This window comes from Phoca vitulina, unplaced genomic scaffold (assembly GCF_004348235.1).
Source record: "Phoca vitulina isolate PV1807 unplaced genomic scaffold, GSC_HSeal_1.0 scaffold4, whole genome shotgun sequence".
NCBI lineage: Eukaryota > Metazoa > Chordata > Mammalia > Carnivora > Phocidae > Phoca > Phoca vitulina.
In genome coordinates, this window is record NW_022589707.1 from 68,869,812 (window position 1) to 68,879,764 (window position 9,953).

A 9,953-nucleotide genomic window follows, 5' to 3' on the forward strand; every position below is an offset into this window, starting at 1 on the left:
AGAATAATTTTGTAGAATGATTCATTGGGTGTTCTCTGTACGACCATTATTCTATGTCTCATTGTTATGGACTGAATGTTTGTATCTTCCTCTCCTCCCATCCCAAATTCATCTGTTGAAGCCCTAACCCTAATGTGATGGATATTTGGAGGTGGGACCTTTGGGAGGTAATTAGGTTTAGATGAGCTTAGAAGGATGGGGGCTCCCATAATGATATTAGCATCTTTGTAAGAGGAGGAAGAGAGACCAGAACTCTCTCTCCACCATATGAAAGGTGGTCCTTCAGAAAGTGTGCTCTCACCAGCAACCAAATCTGCTGGCACCTTGATCTTGGACTTCTCAGCCTCCAGAATTATGAGAAATACATGTCTGTTGTTTAAGACACCCAGTCTATAGTATTTTGTTATAGCAGCCTGAGCAGATTATAACAGTAGTGCTTCCAAGACTTGAGTGTGCAAAAGAATATTCTGGAAAGACATTTAATACATGTATTGCTGAACCCCAAACTAAACAACATCAGTCTGGTTAATACGTCTGCCCCAGTATTCTTCATTTTAAGTACACTTCAAAGTGATTCTGAGGCAGGCTCTTTGGGCAATAATTTGATAAACACAATTTGCAACAGAGTCCAGATGATTGTTGTTTGTGTAGTAGATGGGAGGGTGGGAAGGAAAGGTCTCTTACCTCTGACTTTGTCCTTCAGTTTTCTCATTCTCTCCTACTTTACCTATTCCAACCTTTTCCATCTGAGGGACATACTTAAAATTACTGGATTCCCTACCTACATTACATAGCATCAAATATGGCTTTAGGATTTAATTAATTAAATTAATTAATTTATTTTAAGTGGGCTCCATGCTGGGCGAACTCCATGCAGGGCTTGAACTCACTACCCTGAGATCAAGACCTGAACTGAAATAAAGAGTTGGATGCTTAACTGGCTGAACCACCCAGGTGCCCCCAGCTTTAGGATTTTAGCATGAAAAAAAAGTGGGGAGATGAGCACTCTCTAACACCTCAGTCTTTTCCTACCAAGTCTTCATTTGTTCAATAACCACAGCGATGGTCTCTTTCTTCTAAAATTTCTGCACCGTGTTTTTTAGGAAATCATAGCCAAAAAGGACATCTCTTAGGCAAAATTGTGAAGTAGGCACAAATTATAGCTGTCCATTCTGCTACTCTCCATCATACTAGATGAAGTTAGCTTTTTTTGGAAAAAAAAAAATGAACCTATAAATCCAATGTATTGGAAGGTTGGTGAACTACATGGACCTAGAAACATATGGTCTTTTGTACTTTTGGGATGAAATAATTTAGTTTAAAATTCAGAGAATTTAATGAACCAAGGCAGGTACTGGAAGAAATTTTTCTTGGAGGGAGGTAGGGCTTTTAGCATTCTTTAAAACATCTTTCCCAAGGGCAGGTCTTGAGCAAAGTCTGTGGAGGAGATGTATCAGGAATCTAAGTTCCATGTCTTGGCTCCTTATAATTCTGAAGTGAGGTATGGTCTGATCACCAATATATCTGGACTTGACAGTAATCACTGGGATTAATGCATCAGAATGTGGAGGGTCTTTGCTTCTTTATAAGATGCTTCAAAATAGAAACAGTTAATTCTATTCCCCAGATCTCTTTTTCTCCTCGAGGCAGATACAAATTCCAACTGTTTTGACCTTGTAGTGTCATCTCCCAAATTGGCATGCATTTCAACATATTTTGTGAGAGCAGTTTCCATTATTTTATATTCACCAACACATGGTACATTGAGATTGTTAAGCAAAATATAAAATATCACTAATAATCTATCTGCTGTGTATTATTAACAATCAAAGGAAACGGTCTCCACCAGATGGAGGGACAGATCTGTGATATCCATTCATTTTTTTATGTCCATAAAATACTCTAGCACAAATCACAAATCAGAGAAAGACTTTCACGTAAAGACTCGTATTTCAGCTCTTGGGTTGTCTGGAATGAAGTATAAATTCATGCAATTAAGACAGCAGTTTTCCTGCCTGTGGGAAAGCACCCAGGTCAGAGATTCGTATGTGGATTTTCCCAGAGCATTCCTACCGACTGACCCAGTCTTTGGAATCCCCAGCATGTCACTTTGCTTCTCTTGTTCTTAGTGTACTTAAAAACGGAAACCCCTGAGCGTTTACTTTTTCAAGTTGTTGTATGTGTTATAAATAAAAGCCCAAATGTGTAAAACGCTGAGCATTTCTTACATAAAGAATGAATGACTATTTCAGCTGGGTAAAGAAATTTTGAATTCTTACTAGTCTACAAAATGTTTTTACTAGCTCATTTTCCAGGCGGGAAGGAATTAGGTTGTAAAGGAGGAGAGAAACCTTAGTATTTTGGCCTTAACAAGCAGAAATGCTATTCACCTCCATGCTGGCTCTTTGTAAGATTATTCTTGCCACTGTATTTAGTTTTGCTGATTGTGGTGTTCATCGAAATCAGGCTCCAGGAAATAGAATTTGCTCACATTTTCACACCTGGTGTTTATTTCTCAGCTTGTTAGTAAACCTATTGTCTTCATAGACTTTTCTGATTCTCAATTTTTTTCCCTTCGTTCTAGTTAACTGTAAATAATTTTGTAGTTTATTTCTCCCATTTGGACTTCTTTGCCCCTCAGAAGACACTGGCTCTGTCTGGGGATGTGTCAAGTCTGAGCCCGGGGAACTCCACTGTGGGTTCTATTTCACTCGTTGGTCTTCCTCTTTGCTGACGTACGTCCCTCTACTTGGAGCTCAAAAATGACCGTTGAATGAAATGAAACCCAGCATAAAATTGGGAGGCAATATAACTTAGAAGTAAACAGAGTAGGACTTGGGGTAAGAACGTAAGTTTTGAATTTCAGTTCTTGCCTTGTTAACTACCTGAACTGGGGGAAATGACTTTATCTCTCTGGGCTTCCCTTTTCCTGAGTAAAATGGAGATCATAGTATGTGCCTTACAGGGTTCTTGTGAACGTTAAATCAGATAATCCATGGAATGATCTAGCAGAATTCTTGGCACATGGCAGATGGTCCATAACTATCATCTATTATTATGACCTACCATTAGTTTTATCACCTCACAACATCTAGCCGTGTCTCAAATACATCTGTATTGGAAATTTTCAATCTAAATACCTCTGTCAAATGAAGGAACTGACTTTTTTCATCCAGTTGATAGTTCTGGTAGCCTCTTCACTATTCTAGAGTTTTGAGTTTAATTTTTGGGATACTTTGAACTTTACACGTTTGTGAAATTTTGCGTGTGTTTTAACATATTTTTGTATCCCCATCACATGTCCAGAATCTTGTTTTGGTTATAATAGGTGCTTAATAAGTATTTATGGACCAAATTGCCTCCCTGTCAGCTACCTTTTCTTTCTGATGGTAATCTAGTTTTTAGGGGAGTCTCCTCAAATTGTTGTAATCTTAATACTCCCATATATACGCTGTAATTTTTTTTTCAAACTATGTGTTTAGTATCATGGTTTTGAAATTTCTGTCTCTTTGGTGCATACCTATACTCTTCCAACTGAATTTACTCAAATGTGTGTAGGTGGGTGTGGGTGTGTACAGTGGTGCACAGACAATGATAGTGAAGTAAATTCTGACAAGGAATTAAAAATGAGAGCTACCCTGGGCTTTTTGTGGAGACACCTTGTATATATGGTTTTATTTTTAAACATGATGTTTCAGTCTATGCTTGCATAGATAATATCTGAATGTTTTCCAAATTTATTTCTCTGTACAGTGTACAATTTCCAGTTCCATAAAAAGTTTACTCATTTAATGAGGAAATACATTCTCTGTAGATACCGACTTCTTAGAAGGCTTCTGTTCCAGGGAGAAGTCACAAGTACATTAATGGCCTACTTTTCCTATACCAAGAAAATTGATTTCCCCTTTGTTTCTAAGGAAAATCATTTTGAGGGTACTCACTATGTGATGAATGGCACGATAAAAACACTTTGGGGCTTTGGGAGGGAGAATACTGGTTCAAAAATTATTTATTCTGTGCGGTCTAGTTTTACTCCCTGAAAGATACAGTCAGTTTCGGAATGCTACTTCTCCTCAGTGTTTCCTTAACTTAATCCACATCAGTGTTTCCATGTACAGTCTAGTGCTCACCACGCAGTGAAGAAGACAGCACTAAATTTCTGTGTTTAGCTGCTGATTCACCTTACTCCTAGTCCAATATTTTCTGAAATTGCCAAGTGTAACCTATGAACTTATTTCCTGATTATATCATTTACTCCTCTACTGTCTAGCAGAACTTGCATTTCAATGCCTGTGACTTGGAGAAACAATTGAGTGGGATGGTGAGTCTACCAAGATATTGGCTTAAGAATCTTAAAAGAAGCCTACACATGGATGTCTTGGAACCAGATTTTAAGTGAACAAAATAAAAACCTCTTTTTCTCCTATAGTTATTTCAGGTTTTTCTATTTTTAAAGTAAACTTCACATATGGTACCTCCATATACATCTATATATACTCCACATAGTTATATGCATGATTTGAGTTTACTTTTCATGATACAGCACAGTGATGAATTTGAGCTTAATTTTACTGGCCTTTCAGATTGTGTTTTGTATGAAGGAACTACTGTATTCTAACAGAATTACTATGTATATCATGTACACGTGCGCATCTAAACTATATCCACTATTATATTCCTAGCACATTCTATTAATTATGGAAATCACTTTGATTTCAATAGTAGAATTTACATGACAACAGCTTCTGAGGCTTCATGGAGCATCAGACCAGCATGTCACAGAATTCTCTTGTAGTGTGGGCATTGAGGGGTTCTGTTGACATTGAATTTGCAATGAAAATGTCTCATAAATGTGCATCCACATAGAACATTACTTAGAAAGGATCATCTCAATATTCACATAGGTCATTACTGTCAGAGATGAAAAATTTCCTCACACTTCCATTAGTAAAATAAATAATTAGGAACATATCATACACATACATATCAACAACCTGAAAGATGTGTCTTAAATATTTAGAAAAGATGTCCAGATATAGAACTGTCTCCTTTGGATTCTCTCCTGTAACTGTATAAAGCTTTTATATTCTACAAGTCCTGTATGAATGTTAGATGAAGAGTCTAAATCAGGCAAGAGAATTGACTGATCCAGTGGGGTTATGATAGGGAGTAAATAACAAGATAAAATAGAACCACGGGAAAATTAGGCTGAATATCACAACAAAGTTCAAAATAGGGAGAACTATTAGACTGTGAAATAGTCTCTCAAAGGTGCCAAAAGAAGTCATTACTCGAGACATTTAAAACCAGACTGGACTGAAATACTCCAAAATACAGTATGCTATGGGGACCAAGCCTACCTTAGAAGTGGAAGGCGGGGAATGACCTAATAGTTTCTACTGTTTCTGTGATTACTATGATTGTACTCATTTTATGTGTTCAGTCATGGTGGATAATCTTCTATAATTTTATGCTACTTCTTGGGAACAATTTCAACAAATTCATCCAATACAGAATTGGATGCATTTAGCAGAATCTCAGAAGAGACGAAAATACACAATAAACTCTGTGTAAAATAGCAAAGCGAGATAAATATGAGTACTTTACTACTCGTTTTTTTTGGGAGTAACCCTTGGAGGAAACAATTCTCACCCTGGAACTCTGGCCATATTTCAGTGTGCAGAACACATCCTGTCCTTCTGTTTTCAATGGAAATTAGGTATTAATTTTCATTTCTTTTATTTAATGCTATCTTGGGATGATGTTGAGTGCAGAACAACAAACTGAAACATTTCATCCCAAGCCAGTGGGCTATATTTTGACAGGAGGTAGCTAGGAACCTGGAAAAAAAAATCATGCACCATTTTGTGACTGACATTGATTAGAGGACTGGACAAGAAAGACAAAGTGTTTTGATTTGGAAAAAAAAGAGTTTGACATGATATAAGAGAGAGGAAAATGTACCTAGGTAAATTGCAAAAATGTTATTGCTGGGAGTCTTTCAAAATAAGACCATCCTCAATCTTGTGCGATTTTGGTTGGTCACCTATCATGAAGAAGAGAAGTGAAACAGGTGACCTTCTGACAAGTATCCTAATTTTTTCACTCAAAAGTATTAACTTAAATGTAATTAAAAATAAAGATCACTCAACTTTATCTTTGCATTTGTTCAACTTACCAATTTGAATTGCAGTGACATAAAATCAGAGATGGGCTATCATTTTGATGTGTTTAGTAATTGTGGGGTAAATATCTGATTTATACTCATTTCTTTCCCTGTGTACACCACAACTTCTTAAAAAGACCATCAAACACAAATGAGTGGATCATAGAATATATTTTCAGTATTTATAAAATTTTCTGTTTATATAGCTTTCCATACATTTTCTCAGCTTACTGATCACATATTCCTGAAGTGTGAAAAGTACCATTCAATTTAAATAGGAAGGTGCCTCCTTCCCCTAATCCCCAAATATAACCTATTCCTTGTGTTGGCATAATTTTTTATGAGTTAGGTTTCACATTTCATTGTCAAATGATCTGGCTCACGGAACAGGAGGTTTTATACCTAGATTTTGTTGCGGGAGTCAGTGGGCACTTAACAATACTAAGAGATATTCTTACCATTTATACCTCTTTTTAGCCCAATGAATGAAGACATTCTGGAATTTTCATTGTTTTATTTGTGAAAACATAAGTTTCAAGACTTCTTTTCCTCAGTTTCCATCCCGAACACCTGTGTTACTCTGAAAATAAATCAAGACAGCCTTAGGGCATGTCTATCCAAAATATCCATGTACTCCTGCTGGGTGATCAGAACCTGAGAGGATGGACAGCTAAAACCTACAGGTGTGAAAAATCTTTGTAAATCCAAGACAATGCCATTGTGAAAGGGAAAAAATCACTTTATTAAGGTCCAGTGTGCAATAGCTTTTTAGAATCTATTCAAATTCTATTGGGCTGTTTTGAGAAAAAGGATGCATAGCACTACAGAATCAACTAAATAGAGTGTCCTAAACACCTTTGAGTAGGAACTGTATAATTTCCTCCAAGTTTAGTGTAATAGGAACGGAGGTGTTTTATGCCTCTATTAAATATATTTGCATAAACAGAGTTCCGGTAGCAGCCTTAAAATATGTGATCAGATAAACCGAAGCCGACTTAGATTTAGGTAAATGAATCATGTTTCTCTCTAGATCGATGCTTAATTTTTTTTCCCAAAGAAACACGATATAGCTCTACTGAACAGTGCTAAGAGTAGGAAGCACAAATAAAATTAAGCAGAGAAACTCAAAGTAATGAACTATCCCTGAGATCCTTAACTCACTGCCCTCAACTCTCATTAATCTCAACTCTGCATACACCTGAGAAGTAACTATCTTTATATTTACCTCAAACACATCACTATTCAGTAACAGTAGACATATTTTATCAGCAAATTAACTGAGCACTTGACCACAGATCATTAAAAGTGTACAGTTTTATTCCTAATCAGAATTTACAATGCTTTAAAATACTTAAAAGGCAGGGGCATGTCCCCTTAAGATAGCTATCCAAAAGTGTTGTATCTTAGGGAGTCCTCCACGTTTGTCAACCCAGGGAAGGAACTAGAAGGAAATCTAAATGAAATCCTTAAGAAACAAGCTTATTGGATGTATTACCTAGTCTATTTCTGGATCGCGAATCTCCCGCCCTCTCTGAGTTACCTCACTGTCAGATAAGAAAATGGAACAAGAGCGATGAAGAGATATGCTCCCAGTCTGGCTTTTTGATTTTTCGCTCAAGCCAAAAAGAGCAAAGGGCATCGAGTTAGGGCTCCTTTCCAAGCGTGCTGGTAGGAGAGCGAGCCACTGGCCGCTTCTGGCTGCAGAGCGTATCCCGGCTGCCACACGGACCAGGTCCCGCTGCCCGCTGCCCACCTCGCCTGGCCACCTCCACACCCACATGAAACCGCCAGTGTGGCAGCCAGTCATCGCAAGGTTTTCTGTGCACAAAGCCTAAGGAGCCCCCGAATAGAAGCGAATCCTGAGCCCGGAGCAAGGCTAGAGGTGGTTGGCTGACGAGACCGGTCTCTCTGGGGGTCTGTGAGCGCCAGTTCGTCCCTCCACCTCTCGCACCCTGCACCCCGGTCGCAGGTCTGTGCCCTGAAATCTGCCTCCCTCCCGGAGACACAGACGTGCGCGCACACACACAAACTCTCACTCACGCACACCCACATCGCCTCTGTCCCCCTCCCGCCCCACCCCCGGCAGAACTGTAGGGACTGGTCTGGGCTCTGCCTCAACTTTCCCGGCTGAGCCTGCCCCACGCGGCACCCGAGCCTCCGCGCCCTCGCTGGGCGCCCTCCAGAGGGACACGTCCTCCTCTGGGCCCCTTACCTCTCACCGACAACTCCTGGCAGGGACTGGAGCTGACCGCGGTGGCAGCGGCGGCGGCTGAGCCTGCACCCGGGCTCTGGCTCATGGTTGGTCCTCCTCATCCGACACAAAAGAGGTAGCTTGCTGGCTTTGTCTTTTCCAAATCCAAGGAAGAACTTATTTTGCCCCCGAAATGGCCAACTTGTGCGCGCCGCTTCCTGTCACAGTGCCCCCTGCCCCCGCCCCCTCCCGGCTGCGCGCTGGACCACTGCCCGGTGGCAGGGCATCCAGGCCTCCGAGTCAGTGGGGAGTGGGAAAAGGGAGGGTGCGAAGGGAAGAGAGGGAGGGGGTTGGGAAAAGGGGAGACCCAGTGGTCTTCGGCGGAGGGGAGGAGAGCACTTCCCAGCCGAGTCCCTCTCCGCTTTACAGGCAAACCCACTTCCCAGGCGCGGAAAGCAACTTTCCTTCACCTTGGCCAGGCTCAAACCGTCGCATCTAATTGGGACTCTCGGCAGAGGCACGGGCCTTCTGGCATTCTCTCCTTCTCATTCTCTTTCTCCTTTCCTCCCTCTCTCGTTCTCCTTTTTCCCTTTCCCCCTCCCCCCTCCCTTAATAGGGGTGTATCTGCAGAGTCTTCAGTGAGCCAGGGTACCTAGACGAGAGAATTATTATACGAGAGCCAGGGCGGTTTCGCTAGCTGCTTCGCCTCACTCTGTTGGAAATCCTTAGGCAGGGCAGGCAAGGGTGGGTGAATTTCGGAGGGGTGGGGTGAAGGGGCGTGGGGCGGCAGGAAGATCTGCGGCTCCAACTTTGAAGCTCTGCTCAAGCTCTTGCCTGCGGGAGAGCAGGGACTAACAGCCCTGGAAGAACTCTCCAGCGATCCCCGTGCAACGGGTTGACCGCATGCTGGAGGAGAAAGGGAGAGCGGGAGCTGAGAGGGAGCGACTGAGCCTGAGAGCCCGGTATGCCTCTCTGCCCCACACACCGCTCAACCGCACATTGCGAGCCCCTGGAGAGGGCTTGTGCAGAACAATCTCTGGGTCAGGCGGGAGGGAGACGCTCCTGTTTCCTAGCAACCCCCATCAATCTTCTCGGGATAGCTCCCTCTGAAGGAATGCGATTGGACAGCCCCTGGAGGGAAGCCACGCCCCCCTCAAGAATGCTGGGCTGCTGCTTTTTCGCATTCTCCTAAATTTTCTTACGTGGAATAAGATTAGAGGGGAGTGTTGAATTAGCTTCCTTCTTATCCTCCTATGCTGCCACACAGCCCCCTTGCAGCGAACCCCCCACCCCCACCCCCACGTTAGTCCTCTAGCCCTGCTTGGGGTTGGCACACACAGACACTGCTCTCCACAGAACCTCTTCTTTCTTCTTGAAATTAAATAAATAAATAAAAACCTTAAATCGGTGACGTAGGCACAAAAGAGAAGAAGGCACACGGAAATAGCTATAATAGGCTTCGAGCTACAGATACAATCCTAAAGGTAAAATTCCAGGCATCTTTCTATGTTTAGAAACACATTGTGTTTAATTTCAGAATCGAAACTTCACTGCCATTAATTTTTCCACCCTGATGTACTAACTTTGTGTTAAACG

General features: G+C 41.4%; 1 protein-coding gene across 1 annotated transcript in view; it reads right to left on the minus strand.

The window, feature by feature from the left end:
• Nucleotides 1-9,345, minus strand: part of GRM3 (glutamate metabotropic receptor 3) — a 226,606-nt gene extending 217,261 nt beyond the window's left edge. Inside the window, exon 1 of the mRNA XM_032402267.1 lies at nt 8,379-9,345. The gene's annotated coding sequence lies outside the window, so the exon portion shown is untranslated. The remainder of the gene's footprint in view (nt 1-8,378) is intronic.
• Nucleotides 9,346-9,953: the final 608 nt, after the last annotated feature.